This window comes from Nycticebus coucang, chromosome 10, assembly GCF_027406575.1.
Source record: "Nycticebus coucang isolate mNycCou1 chromosome 10, mNycCou1.pri, whole genome shotgun sequence".
NCBI classification, from domain to species: domain Eukaryota; kingdom Metazoa; phylum Chordata; class Mammalia; order Primates; family Lorisidae; genus Nycticebus; species Nycticebus coucang.
In genome coordinates, this window is record NC_069789.1 from 11575186 (window position 1) to 11591132 (window position 15947).

A 15947-nucleotide genomic window follows, 5' to 3' on the forward strand; every position below is an offset into this window, starting at 1 on the left:
TTCAACAATGTTTAAATTCTTAAAAATAAGCTGTGCAGACTGCTTCTGTTTCTCCTCCGAAACTTAAAATGGAATCTCAAACGTAATGTAGGAGACTCTGTCTAGAGGCAAGAAAATGATTCTGCAGTGCCACACGTATGTTTGCATTAAATACTTTCACACATCAGCCCATACAATGTGAGTATAAATATGAACGTGAAAGTTAATAACTTCCCCCAGCACGTCATAATTCAATCCTTCTTGGGACACATTGAGAGAAATTGCAAGATGAAAAACTTCTGTAGTTAAAGACAACATCTATCCCACTGTGCCAGGACACTGACCTACCCCATTGGGTGGCCAATCACCGTGGCTCCTAAGGAGGGAAACTTCCTAACAATTACAACCTGAGGAATGTGAAGGATGTCATTGCTGGAAGCACCCTGGACACCGACACTTTGTGTGTTTGCCACACACACACACACACACACACACACAGACACACACAGGTTGGTTCTTTAAACTCTAAATGTTGGGAAGGGATATGAGGGTTTCCTTCAATTAACTGAGTTCGTTATTTCCAACTCTTGATCTCCTTGTGGGCATTTCTCATCCATGCTGCTTTAGTTTACTAATTGAGATACTTACTGCCTAGCCTTTGCCAAACTAAAAATAAACAATTCCATAAAGCAATCACTACTAGTCTACATACCGCTGTGGAACTTCAACTCACTGGCTTCTAATTATAAAGCAACATAAGGAAAGCCTGTATTAAAATTGGTCAATGCATGTGGTAATGTTGTAGTGTAACATCCCAGAATGAAAATACACCCACACCTCCCTCAAATGGAATCATCAGGGGTCCATGCTAAATGTGAAATAAAGTCCCTTCTGGTACTTCTAATAACAACATCCCCTGGCTGTGGTCCAAGGTCTTGCCTCACACTCAATTCCAAACTAGTATATTGCAACAAATGGATAGTCAAACTGGGCTACTTCTCCTCCCCAGTCACACCACGTCCTTTCTGGCCGTGGATCACTGCACATGTCTCTTCATCTTCTTAGAATGTCTCCCTCCCATCCGGTCCCCCTGAAAAATGCACACGATTCCTTTAAGATCTGGCTCAAAATTCTTCCGCTCTCCTTCCTTCCACTTCTAAATTAACGATTCTTTCTTCAATAACCTCGCTGTATGTTGTATACATCCTAAAAGACAGCATTCTTCATACTCTAGTTATTGTCTTACACGTCTGTCCCCTTTTGTCATCTTTGTCTGTCTATACTCTGAGCCCAGCGCAGTACTTGCCATACAGGAAGTGGGCAGTGAATGTTGAATGATTGGATGTTCTTATATCCTTGACATAAGGAAAAGGAAGGCTGCAATCTTTAAGCATAGCTGGAGAATCTGCTTAAGTCTTATCTGAGGAGGCAAAAGCTTTTTCGAAAACATCCCAGGAAAACAGTGGCTAATGCTTTGCCAGCTGGAGACCAGGTTGCTGAGGGGGCCAGCTTGAAAAGAGCCCTGTGGGCTCTTTCACTGAGTAACCATATCCAGGTCAGAGCCCAGCTAGGGCAGGAGAAATAGGTCTCCCTACAGAGACCTAGGGTGCTGAAAATTCAGCGACTATAAATGCATTGTCCCAAACCAATTCCCATCTGGGGGTGAAAAGGGGCACTATTAATAATTATACCAAGATAGGCCTGGCATGGTGGTTCACACCTCTAATCTTAGCATTTGGGAAGACCAAGGCAGGAGGATAGCTTTAGCCCAGGAGTTTGAGATCAGCCTGGCAACACAGCAAAACCCCATCTCTACAAAAAATAAGAAAAATCAGTCAGGCATGGTGGCAGATGACTATAGTCTCAGCTATTTGGGAGACAGAGAGAGGAGGACCACTTGAGCCCAGGAGTTCAAGGCTACAGTGAGCTATGATCATGTTCACTGCACTCCAGCCTGGGCAACAGACTGAGATTCTGTCTCTAAAATATTTTTTAATACAATAATTATACTAATGTCATAAAGAGTTTTCTCTACACTTTTTTCTAGAATTTTTATTGTTTTATGTCTTAGATTTAAATCTTTTTTTCTAGTGTGCAAAGAATTTATGACGAAGATACCGTTAACAATTGCAGCAACAACAAAAATAAATTTTATTTAACTTGACTTGATCAAGTTAATAAACGTTCTGCACAGCTAAGGATATGATCAACAAAGAAAAGAGCCATCAGAATGAGAAAAGATATTCACATGTTATGAATCTGACAAAGGGCTAATAACCAGAATCTACAAAGGACTCAAGCAAAGCAACAAGAAAAGCACAAACAACCCCATTAATCACTGGGCAAGAGACATGAACAGAATCTTTTCCCAACAGGGCAAAGGAAAGGCCAACAAAATCATGAAAAAATGCTCATCATCCCTACTCATCAGACAAATGCAAATCAAAATCATGCTGAGATAGCACCTAATCTCAGGGAGAAGAGCCCACATCACAAGATCCCAAAGCTGCAGACGCTGGCATGGATATGGAGAGAGCAGAACACTTACGCATCAGTAGGAATGCAAACTAATATAGCCCTTTTGGAAAGAAGTATGGAGAATCCTCAAAGACCTAAAAGTAGACTTTCCATTTGATCCCACAATCACATTACTGGGTATCTACCCAGAAGAAAGAAAATCATTTTATCATAAGGACATTTACACTCTAATGTTTAAAGCAGCTCAATCCTCAACCCAAGAACCCATCAACACATGAATGGCTCAATAAATTGTGTTATATGTAAAAAGATGGAGACTTTGAATGTTTTATATTTATTTGGCTGGACATGGAGAACATTCTCCTAAGGAAAATACCTTGAGAATGGGAAAGCAAGCATCCCGTGTACTGAACACTATGTTGAAACTAGTAGATCAACAACTACAGACCCACATGAGAGAAAAACACAATGAAATTCAAGAAGAGGAGAGGGGCGAGGGGTTTGGTAAGTTCCCACCTCAGGGGCACAATGTAGGGGTGTAGGCCACACAACCTGGGTGAAGGACTCAACTTCAACACTCAGACTTTACCTTACAAACACAGACAATGTAACCTAATCTATGTTCCCTCATATTAATCCAAAATTTTTTTAAAAAGGAAAAAATAAGATAATATTTTAAACATTAAAATATTTAAACAAATATTTTTAATATTTATAATAAAACACCAAGATAATAGTTGCAAGTTAGACTACCCATTACAAACTGGCACTTACAGCTCCTCAACGTGAAGGGGTTGCCAATCTCATCATCAATTTTTAGAATGAGAAGCTAATTAGTGATATTTAAATCTACTATAGCAAAGAACTACTGTATTAATGGTAGACATTCTTATAAAGTAAAACAATTTTAAAAAACTCTACCACCTAATGTTGAGTTACACATGAGTCTGTGTTTCTTGAATCTTCCTCCAATTCACTCTACTTGAGAAATTACGTGTTATTTTTCACGGCATAGAAACCTGGCATGTTCACCCCCTCCCCTTACCCCTTCCCCGTGTTGCCGTCTCCTCTTGCAGGTGAATGTTACAACTGAAAGGGAACCTCGAATGTCTTTCACCAACCCTCTCACTGAATAGCTGAAAACAACAGCAACAATAACAACAAAATCACATACACACACACCAAACTCTGAGGGTCACACGGAATTTGTAATCTGCTTGTAAGTTACATACTGAATGATTTAAGGGCAGAGGTGGGGTTAAAAATATTTTTATTTAAAGAAATTTATTAAATCTCCAGAGGTAATGCAATAATGGATCAAAAGAATTAATGAAAACCACTTAGATATCCAAGAAGGAACTAGGGAAGACTCCAAATCAATTCATTAAGTATTTATCATAACTCTATTATGTGAAAGACATTCCACTAAGCACTGGGTCAAATAAAGATAAACAAGACATAGTCTTGGCCCCAAGCAGGGAGTTCAAAATGGAAAAAAAAGGTAGATGGTAAAATACTTCTTAAGAAAGGTACACAGGAAAAAAAACTACCAAAGCATAGAAAAAGAGAGGTTGCTTACAGCTGGGTGTGAGAGCCTCCTCCAGGACAGTCAAGCCAGTCTCCCCAGCTGGTTTTCTCTCAGTTCTCATTTGAAACATTGATAATCTTCTTTAACCAACTTGCAGTTAGCCCTATTTTATAAATTGGAAGAAAAGCAAAGGCAATAAAGAAGAATTTCTCAGTAGTTATTAAAATGGAGCTATTGTTCACAATAGCTCAACACTGGAAACAACCTAAATGTCCAGATCAACTGCTCAATGGTGCAGCCTCACAATGGAGTGGCAGGTATACTCAAGAGCAAATGCAACAAGTTACCGCCACACACAACACCTAGATGAGCTTCAAATGCAGTGCATGTCAAGTGGCCAGACACCAAAGGCACATCTTAGGTGTCATTTCCATGACATACTAGAAGGTAAAGTCTAAGTGACAGGAAGGTAAGGAGATGAGGAGGGGGAACAGAAACGCACAAGGGAAATTTCGGAGTTGATGAAAATGTTCTACATCACGATTATGATAATTCTACAACTGTATACATTTGTCAAGACACATTTAACTGCAAATTTAAAGTTGCTGACTTTTATTACATTTAAATTTACCCCAAGAGAGTGGAGAGAGGGAAGGAGGGAGGGGTGGGGGGTCACAGGGTATGGCACACCTCTTGGGGGCAGAACACAATTATTAGAGGGACTTTGCCTAACAAATGCAAGCAGTGTAACCTGGTTCATTGTACCCTCAATGATTTCCCAACAATAAATAAAAAAGAACTACCCCAAGAAAACCTATTTTTAAAAGGAGCACATGCTTTAGAATAGGAGCATCCCTTTTTATTCTCTAAGTGATCCATACCACTTGTAATTCACACATGTGTGGGCGACATCAATGTGTTCTTGGGAAAGACTCTGAATTAAGAGAAGTGGACAAGTACTACAGGCAGGCCTCAAACTTAGACTAAGCACATACTGAAACTTAGTCACTCCTTTTTTCCAATTATAGTTATAGCTGACTATATGTGACTGTATTTTCTAACAATGGCCACAGTGATCTTTACCTTTCAATTTTTTTTTAAGATGGACAAATGAAGTTTTTTTTATTATTAAATCATAGCTGTGTACATTAATGCAATCATAGGGTACAATGTGCTGGTTTTACATACAATTTGAAATGCTTTCATCAAACTGGTCAACATAGCCTTCCTGGCATTTTCTTAGTTATTGTGTTAAGACATTTATATTCTACACCTAGTAAATTTCCCACGTACCCTTGTAAGATGCACTGTAGGTGTGGTTCCACCAATTACGCTCCCTTCACCCAGCCTCCCCCCTCCTCTGCCCTTCCTCTCCCCTTCTCCTTCTTCTTGGGCTATAATTGGGTTATAGCTTTCTTATGAAAGTTTCTTACAAAGTAAGACTGAGTACATTGGATACTTTTTCTTCCATTCCTGAGATACTTTGCTAAGAAGAATATGTTCCAGCTCCATCCATGTGAACATGTAAGAGGTAAAGTCTCCATCTTTCTTTAAGGCTGCATAATATTCCATGGCGTACATTAACCACAATTTATCGATCCATTCATGGGTCGATGTTGTTTATTGCAGCCTGATTCATAATTGCTAAGTCATGGAAGAAGTCCAAGTGCCCATCGACCCATTTTTTTTTTTTTTTAATGGAGACTGAGGAATTATCTTTACTGTTCTGGTATTCAACGTTTTCATATCAAAAATGTCCATCTCGGCGGCGCCTGTGGCTCAAGGAGTAGGGCGCTGGTCCCATATGCCGGAGGTGGCGGGTTCAAACCCAGCCCTGGCCAAAAACCACAAAAAAAAAACAAACAAAAAAATGTCCATCTCACAGAGTAAAAATGATTTGTTGAATACGTTTTTTAAAAGTTTTCAATTTACAGTTAGCTTAAGGGATGAAGAGTTTCTAGTGATCCTAAAGCTCAACAATGAACCTGGGACAGAAGCAACGAAAGTCTTGAGTCTGAGAACAAGAACCTGATGTCTGCAGCTCCAGTGTTAGACATACAGATCTCCTGATTAAGAGTTTTCCTTTAAAAGTACAATATTGAGAGCTTTGTGACAGTAGCATACTGGTGTTTCAAAATTCATTTATAACACACCTAGTGGCTGAAAACCATTCTTGAAGGACTATAGATACAGACAGCAGGGAGGTACTGGGTGCTATCGTGAGATTGGACACAAGATATATATCTATCCCAGTAGTGATGATATTAGCTTTGATCACGTGGTTAATATCATTGGTGTGATGGAAAATGTTTAACAACTAGTCTCCAGGAGTGGGAAATCCCTCATTTCTAGTGTTTACCAATTTTTAGTACAGATGCTTCTGCCATGCTCTATTTTAAGCTACCAAAATTACTTCACTATACACCAAGTTGGGAAAAAATACACATCATTGGCTTTCATGACCTGGTAGCAGCCAGCCTCAGCACCACACTGGCTAGGCGAGGTTTCCCAGCTTCTCCACTATAAAGTTACTGTTTTCCCCTTTGAAATTATAGGTAATTTGTTGGGAGCTACTGAGACTGTGTAAATATCTTATTCCTTATCAAACTCTCACTCTCTAGGTTTTACATCCAACGATGGCTTTTCTACTCCATCATTATGTCTCAATTTATTAGTTAATATTGCATTATAAGGAAGATTTTTCCTTTCTATTAATTTATTGATGTCAGCATAAAGTCACGGATTCTTATTTTATTCACTGGGTTATCATCCCTTACGATCATTTTTATTATGCTCAGTTCATCTAGGTTTTGGCCAGTGGCTGCTGTGTGACGTGTCCCCATTATTCTGGTTCACTTCTTGGCTTTCTGTCCTCACAAGGCGCTGCAGGTTCATCTTGTACTGTCCTTGTACGAGTCTGGGAGCCAGCATCTGTCTACGGATTCTTTGCATGCCTCATCGTAGAGAATGCTATTTAGAGACCAAGATCTGGCATTAGGTGGTGCTTACTACTGCTGCAAAGTCATTGATTCCAGGGTGCCCTAGTACACAAAGTCAGGATATAAACGTATACGAAAATGTGGAAGTATAAATGCAAATACTTGCCTTTATATGTCTATATAAATATACTCATTCATCCTGACATTTCCAATTACAATCCAACAATATGGATGGAACCTTGTCTCCCTTCTCTCCATAACTAAAATTTTCTTCCCCAATAATGAGAAACTCGGTACCTATTATCCTAAACATATTTACTCATTTTTCCAAACTTAGAATACACATAGAATAATTTCATAATTGCTAACTTACTATGGAAAGGAAATCTAGTAATACCTAGAATATTTGTTTATTGTTTGTTGTGTTTTTCTTCTTCTTCTTCTTTTTTTTAACAAACACATGCATACTTTTTTCTTGGTTGATTCTCTCTGTATTCTGGGATTGTATCTTGAGAGGTAGTGGAGTACAGCAAAACTCCCAGAGAGAGGTTCAGAGTATGACATCTACCTTCTTATTACCTATGTGACTATGGACAAGTTACTTTGTTCTTTCAATACCGGGTCTCGTCATTCAAACAGGGCCAAAAAAAATCCAACCTTAAAGGATTAATCAATTTAGTAAGCCACTCTTTATTAATGTTTACCAGAAGCTAAACTCTTTACATATGTTTTTATTTAATCCTCATATAGACCTTATAAAGTAGTTTCTCTTATTATTGTCACTGCATAAATGAGAAAATGGGGGCCTAGAGAGATTATATAATTTGTCCAATTTCTCCAGTTATTAAAGGGGATAGCCAGAAAATCCAGGACAGTCTGACACTCACGTTCACAGTGAATCATTATGGTTCATTGTCTTATTTTACAAGGGATACAGAGAGAAACACGAGAAGGTTGAAAGGATAAGAGTCTTATTTCAATTGTCCATATGTGTACATGTCATTTAACACCCATATGATCCACTTGGACAGCAAAATCCCAAGCTAGTTCTCCTTTTCCTTTCTCATTTGTCCCATATGCTATTGGATTACTTCCTCCTACAATGACATCAGCACTCAGTTGTATACTCCTCAAAAATAAAAATATTGACCTTTGCAAAAACATTGAAATGTACCACAAACACATCTCCTGCCTCAAGCAGGACTCCCAGGAAAGATAAGATATGTGCATATATCTGGGATGCAGAAGAGGGACCTTTGTCTTCCTCATTAATTTATCCCCCAAACCTGGAATAGTGTCTGGTATAAAGTTGAGCGGTCAACAAATACTTGATGAATGAATAAACAAATGAATGACTGAACAGATGAATAAACAACTTTAAGAAGCAGAAAGTACTAAATATCCTCACAGATGTTAAGTATTGTCCTGTCTTCTGACTAGAAGAGGAGAATGTAACAAAGTAACCCTATTTTGGCCAACAATTTAATTTAGCCTTACTATTATGGGCAATAATAAACAAAGCAAAACAATAATATGATTAGTAGACAGCACGATGTCTTGCATGTTTAAGAAGAATCAAATATCCTATGCTTGCTTATGGGGGATTATGGGACTATGTTCTCATATTTGAGCAAATGTAGAACTGTTAAACGGAAAAGGGCAGAGGACTAGGATTCTGTAACCCCAAGTTCCTCAAGTATGCAAAAAACTTAATGGCATCACATATATTTCCCAGAGTAAATTACTTCTATTTTCTTCACTGCAAAGTATGTTAGAACTTTCAGTGCAATGTTGAAAATGACTTATCAGATCAGAGCGAGTCACTTCTGGGAAAGAAAGCAGAAAAAGAAAGGAGGTCATTTTCTCTCAAAGAAATATACACAAAGAAAATGAAATATTTAACAGGAACATCCCTAAAAATAATTTATTTTCCAAAAATATTTTTACAGTACCTAAAAAATAATTTGAAAATTGACCTTCCAGGCAAAAGAGGGTACGCTCAACTAGATACTGCCTCTTATTACACCTGCACAACTTGTATTTACTCAGAACAAAACCCCAGACTCTCACTCTGGCATCATCCTTTGCATGTCTGTGTTCTCTGCTTCACAAGGCACATTCAAAGGCATTGACCTCTCTCTTTTCTTCATAACAACTCTGTGAGACAGGGAGATGGAGCAGACATTTCTGTTAACAGGTAAGGACTCTCAAACTCAGGGAATGAAGAAATCTGTCTCAAGGCCGCACAGCTAGAAAGTGGCAACGCTGGAACCAAACCCATCTTCTCACTCCAAGTCCAGTGTTCTTTCTACCCCATGGCATTGCCTTACCTGAGAGGTTTATTTACTCAAACAGTGTATCGCTTACCTATTCAACAAATACTTAAGCAACTACTTTGTGTCAAGCACGAAAGTATGGGGCTACATCAGTATGTAAGACATAGACCATGCCTCAAAGAGTTTATGGTCAAGTGAACAAAATAGAAGAACTAAAATAGTATGATAAACATTAAAGTAGGACTATATGCCATACAGGTGGATAGGACAGGAGTTGGGAAGTGGCTAGGAATAGTGAGGAAGGATATCAGGAAGCTTAAGAAATTAGAAGCTGAAAATAAGAGTAGTGATCAACCATGCAAGGAATGAGAAGCAAATTGTTACAAGTGAAGTGGACGGTGTGTGCAAAGCCCTAGGGAAGACAGACCACCAGGTGCCTTTGGAAAACCGCACACAGACTTGGCATGACTGGAGGCCGGAGTGGATATGCAGTGGGGTGGCAGTGAGCAGTGGGTGGAGGGGAGAGTACTGAAGGAAGGTGAGACTGGAGGTGTAAGCAGGAGCCAGAACACGGAGCTATTTTTAAGGCCCTCGTCCCAAGGGAAATAGGGAGCCAATGTGGGGCTTTCAGTAGGGAGTGTTGTGATCACACTCGCGCTTTAGAAAGATCCCTCTGGCTGCTGTGTGGGGAACAGATGGGGAAGGGACAAGCTCCGGAGCAGGGAAAGCACTTATTACTACAGCAATAGTAAGAGCAACTTCTGTAATGGTTCCTTTAGATACGGTGGATAGCTCAGGTAGGTACCGAGAGGGACTGAGCAGCCCCATCCAACGCACATTTTGCTAATATTCAGCCTTAAAACGTGTTTAGTAGCTGAGCATTAAGTGACTGTAGGGGGCAAAGTTCCTGTGAGATAGTAAAGCACTCCCTTATCCTATTTCATGATACAGTGACCCAAACCCACCAGACTAAAGAATAAAGACAAATTTGCTATTACATAAAATCAATTAGGTCATGATTATGCCTTTGCATCTTCATATTGTCAAAAATTCATAATTTCCATTTCTGATTTGTCTGTGTAAACTAACAACCTTGATTCATTCTTACTTTACTTCTCTGGAAAATATCAGATTACTTCTATATATTCTCAGTGATTAATCCCTGTGATGAATAACTTCAAATCAGATATTGGCAGGATCAATACGTATTATAATGGCATTTCTACAACCTGCCAATGCATACGCATCATTATCAAACTATGGTCCAACTAACTGAAGAGTTTCTAGTCTACTAAAAAGCTTTAGAAATTACTTTCTAGGATCTATTACTAACTGGGGAACATGTCGGTTCCTTTGGGGCATTGAATAAATACATTTTTAGAAACATGCTATAATAGTAAGAATTATAACTATGAAGTATATTTCCCCAATATCTTATTTTTCATATACGCTGGAGTAATGCTTCCTTTATCTTGGCATGTTGGGAGAAGAGGTGTTCCACATGAAACAACTTTCTAGGTATTAGATATACAGAATTCTGACTATTTGCAGTAGAAATATATCTATAATATATAATATATTAATAAAGTCATTAAGAAAACTATGCCAAATACAACAAACTCTCCTTGATAATTATGGATCATAATTTAAAATAAGTAGGCCTACTTACCGCAGGAAGCTGTTAGGGGTCATTTCTCATTGCTGTATTTTTAAGTCCTTAACACAGTAGCTGGAAACGTAGGCACTTAGTAACATCTATTGCAACAGAGGTCCCAGATATTATTCAAAGAACCACAAAGAAAATTGATCCACTTCTTATAATTTTTATTATAATTTATTTGCTATAATGTGTTGCCATACTTTTTTTGTTTTTAATGCTTTTTTGGTTTTCAGATATTGAAGTGATGCCTTAGGATGAGGGTATTGATCCTGCACACAAAAATGCAAGGGCCTTGTGATGGTCATTTGCTTTTTAAAAGTGCTTTTACGTTTATATCTGTTTATGGCTATGTTTTAAATGGCTGACCCAACCAGAAGTCTGAATAAGTGGGGAACTGCTATAATACAGTAGAATTTTCTTTATTGCTGAGATGGGTGTGCATTTGGTCAAACACCCAACATGTGTGTCTATGGAAATTAGGGTTGTGTCCTATTGACTACTAACTTTAGCCGGGTGACAAAATCCCAGGAGGTCATTTTTGTTTTATTACACATAAATTCTTATTCTTCTAAATCAGAAAATGATTGTTGTTGCCACAAGTCATTTTGTGATTTAACATCATTTCTATTTGATTTGTAATACTTTACAAAGTAAAGTAGCACTCTTAACTGTTTCCTCTGCTTTAGTAACATAAGTAACATCTTCCTTTTCTCCTAGCCATTTCTCAGTCTTTGTCCTCACCATTCCTACAGTTACAGACAGGCCTTTTCCATTTCTGAAGACTTGTGTTTTTCCTTTATTCTAAATCTACCTTCAGACTCATTTCCACAAAGTAGCCTGTCCTGAGCCTACCCCCAAAAGAGGAAGTCATGCTCTGATAAAATATTAATAAATGTATCTAGCTGAAATCCTAGAACAACTCCAAAAATGATGGCGGGCTTTTGGCCTTTATCCCTTAGCACATAAGCTCCACTCCCAGAAGGACTGGAGCTTACAAGCATAGAGCCTGTGATTGAGAGAACAGGCTTTGGTGTCTCCCGACTTGGCATCCAAGTCCTCTTCTCCTAGCTGTATGCCCAGCAAGCCACATACCCTATAACCCAGTTTTCTTGAATGAAAAATAAGAGTTAATAACAGTACCTCTCCCTACAAGATTCTGAGGATATTGCAGGTGAAGTATACTAAGAATAGCACGAATACATAGTAAGTTCAAAAATATTGATCAGTACAATTATTATTTTTATCATTATTATTTTCCAGAAGATGAATACTCAAAGTGAAACAATCAATATAATGATCTCGAAGATGAACAACCTTCAAGAAAGAATGAAAATTTTCCACAATTTACTAGTAACAGCTGGATGTGAGCTCAGGCCTTGGACACACACAGTGCTAGGCTTGAACCCTGCCTCCATCCTCATACTGGCTGTTTAATGGCACAGCAGAACTTCAGCTCCGTCTAAACCTCAGTTTTCTCATTGATAACAGGACATGATCAGGATCGTGTAAGAAGGCAACCAACTACGTCCAGCCCAGCTCACCATTTGAAAGGCATCTAAATGCAATTAGCAGATTGGCATCTAGTTAGTCATTTAGTTGTCAAATTTATTTCAACAACTCAGCATGTAAAGGCAAAGATGAGGCAAAAAGACACAGCAGAACTTCTTATAATGTGATGCTGGTAAACTTAATTGTCCATTAGCTTTTCAAGGAATGACCAGTGCAGCTTCCTCTATCCTCCTCCTCCTCGTCCTCAAAGTGGCAGTTCTACAAAAAAGGACTAATCAAAGTGTATCCTGGTTACTGCCTCCAAAATTACAGAAAAAGCTGACATGATCTTCTAGTCTTAAGAAAATCATTGCTATTGTCGCAGAAATAGAATTCAAGGGTTAAGCTCATGAGCCCTAACTACGTCTACACTGGGAAACGTGGGAAAGCCAGGAAACTGGGCAACACAAATCTAGGGCAGTGACGTCTGCTATGTCAGTCACTAGGCACATGGGGGACATGTGGTTGGGGAGCACTTGAAACACGGCTAGAGTGAATCTACACGTGCAGTTGAGGGTACAACACACACCACAGCTTTAAGGCTAAAGGGAAAAAATTCAAAAATATTTCATTAATACTTTTTTGTACCTGTTACGTGTTGAAATGATACTATTTTCCATATATTGAGTTAAATAAACTATTTTATTAAAATTAGTATCATCTAATCACATTTTGATTTCAAAAGTGTGGCTATTTGCAAATTTTAAATTACCTATGTGGCTTATATTGTGTGGCTCCTATTTAATTCTATTGGACAACACTGGTCTCAGCATCACCCCTTTATCTACCTCCCTACAGCAAAACATTGTTTTTAATCTGGATTCTACAAATAAAAATAGTTCTACTGACAAAAACTACTAAATATAAATGCTTCATGAAGATATCAAAGTTACAATTTTCAGAAACTATTGAAATGACTCTTTACTTTGATAAGTTTTTCACTTAAGTCAGCCACTATTATTTGAAAGAAAAAACGAAAGAGAAGAATTCTGGTGGGACACTGAGAACTCCTGAAGAAGTCCCTGCTAACACAACTGTGGTATCTTTTGTTTATTTATTAATTTTGGTAAATAATATCTGGTTTGAAGCACACTCCCCCAAACACATATTAACATTTAAAATTAAATTAAGGTGAATCCATATATCCAAGCTGGAAAAGTACTTTTTTAAGTCCAGTTATGTACAAGGATTGCAGACCCCTAATAAGTTAATGTATGTTTAACTAAAAAATCTTCATCACTTGATAGTCTTTCTATAATTTAAAAACAGGAAATAGATTCACTGAGATTTCCTTCCCATGGATTTCTTTCCTCAGTCTTCAGTAACCATCCTATTATTCGTTAATTGTTTCTACTAAGAAACTAACCCTTTCAAAGTTAATCAAAATGATCAGGCCAAGGCGTGGTGGTGCACGTCTATAATCCTAGCACTCTGGGAGGCCTAGGTGGGTGGATTGCCTGAGCTCAGGAGTTCAAGACCAGCCTGAGCAAAGTGAGACCCCATCTCCACAATAGAAAAACTAGCCAGGTGTTGTGGAGGGCACCTGTAGTCCCAGCTACTTGGGAGGCTGAGAGGCGGACATAAGCGGATCGCTTGAGCCCAGGAGTTTGAGGTTGCTGTGAGCTGCGACACCACAGCATGGTACCCAGGGTAACAGAGTGAGACTCTGTTTCAAAAAAAAAAAGATGATGTCATATTAGTCAGTCAATCTGACAGCCAGTTTAGTAAACTTTCCCACTGCCTGGTAAATTAACCTGTTGTCTTTATAGTTTTCACTTATTCCAAAACATCTTCTGCACCTTGAGGAATACAACTAAGCTAATGAATGGTTTCAAACTTCCATAAAAATTGCTAGAGTTGATTTGTTGGAAGAAATATAATTCGAGAACCCTGAAAGAGAGATGGTGGGAAAGCTGGGACTACACACTCTAGTCTCAGTGAGAAACACAATTCCAGTCATCGTTATCACCACAAGATTGTTATTTATAGAAAATCTCACCGGTAGAAACGGCTTGAAATCATTATAAATTGTAGGCACCTCCAAGTATATTTACAGAAAAATTAACACATGACGAGTGCTAAACTTCTCAACTCTAGAACTGCGGTCCATGAGTTGCTCCATTTCTTCACAGCGCAGGAAAGGGAACATTCAGGAGGAGGAAGACTGGCATCGATGGGGTAAAGGAAAATGGAATCTATTGCTGAGTCTGACCTGGGGTCCCATACTTTCATCTGTGCCAGTAAGTTCTGACAGGAGATGTTCTAAAAAGTTCATATACAAAAGCATCCATAATAACCTTGCATTCTAAAAAATCTTATTCAAAGAGTCATGCTTTAAATGGGGTCTAATGTCAATTATTGATATCTAGTTGTTTAACTGCTAAATTTATCTTGAAGAACTATTAACACATACAGGTAAAGTTGGGACAGTAAGATATGGAAGAGCTGGGCGGCGCCTGTGGCTCAAAGGGGTAGGGCGTCGGTCCCATATGCCAGAGGTGGCGAGTTCAAACCCAGCCCTGACCAAACACACACACACACACACACACACACACACACACACACAAAAAAAAATATGGAAGAGCTTATTGCAATATGACTGTGCCCCAGCTAACTATTCAGCTGCTCTTGAAGTAATGCATCTCCATCCCACACTCCATGTCAGAGAGAGGACGGCCTAATTCTAAGTTGAAACTTACCTATTTACTCTCTTGATGAACCCCATGTGTTATAATGAAAATGAAGTGAGTGGGGCACGGGATATGAGGTTTCATAGGCATATTAAAACAAAGTAATCCCCACATGATAATTTTTAGTTGTCCTACCACAAATTAAATCAGGTCGGTCTTTCCTCAGGTGTATTCCTAAAAATCTGATTTCTGGAGGATGTATGCTACTTTAATAAAAATGTTTCCATAAGTCATAGAAATTTGGGAAACTGAAAACTAAATTCCTTTCCATGATATTCACAAAGTGTACTAACATATAGAAGCCTCTCAGAAGCCTGACTGTCAAGAACCCTGTTTAGCCTGCTTAATACAATTTTTCTATAGGAAACTGACTGTAGGTCTTATTTTTAACATCCACCATCAGAGGCCATAAAGTATAATGGATAAAACTGAAATCTGGAGCCTAATTGCTTACACTTGAGTCCCACTCCGCCACTTAATACTGCTGTGACCTTGGTCAAAGTGTTCAACTCAGTTTCTTTATTTGTAAAATGGGGCTCACGGTGGAAACCACCTGGTAGGGCCATGTGGGGATTAAGAGAGTGAATGTGTGTAATGTGCTTATCACAGAAGAAACAGTGGTGGGGGGCTGTCCTTTCAACCACTCCCAGGAGGGACTTAAAGAGCACATTCAGTAACTTCTGTTTGTAAGCTAAAGCACCTTTGCTTTTTTTGTTTCAAGAACTTGTAAAATATTTTTCCTTTCTGCAATAGGTTGTGAAATAACTGTACTATGGGATTGTAATGGAGTTATTTAGACAAGTCGTATTATCAATGAGTACACAGGAATGGAATGTGGGATATGGGCAG

At 38.6% G+C, this 15947-nt stretch overlaps 1 protein-coding gene across 3 annotated transcripts in view; it reads right to left on the reverse strand.

Annotated features, from left to right (window-relative positions):
* The window catches only part of SDCCAG8 (SHH signaling and ciliogenesis regulator SDCCAG8), a 254616-nt gene that overhangs the window by 90500 nt on the left and 148169 nt on the right, over positions 1-15947 (reverse strand). The gene's annotated exons all lie outside the window — the stretch shown is intronic.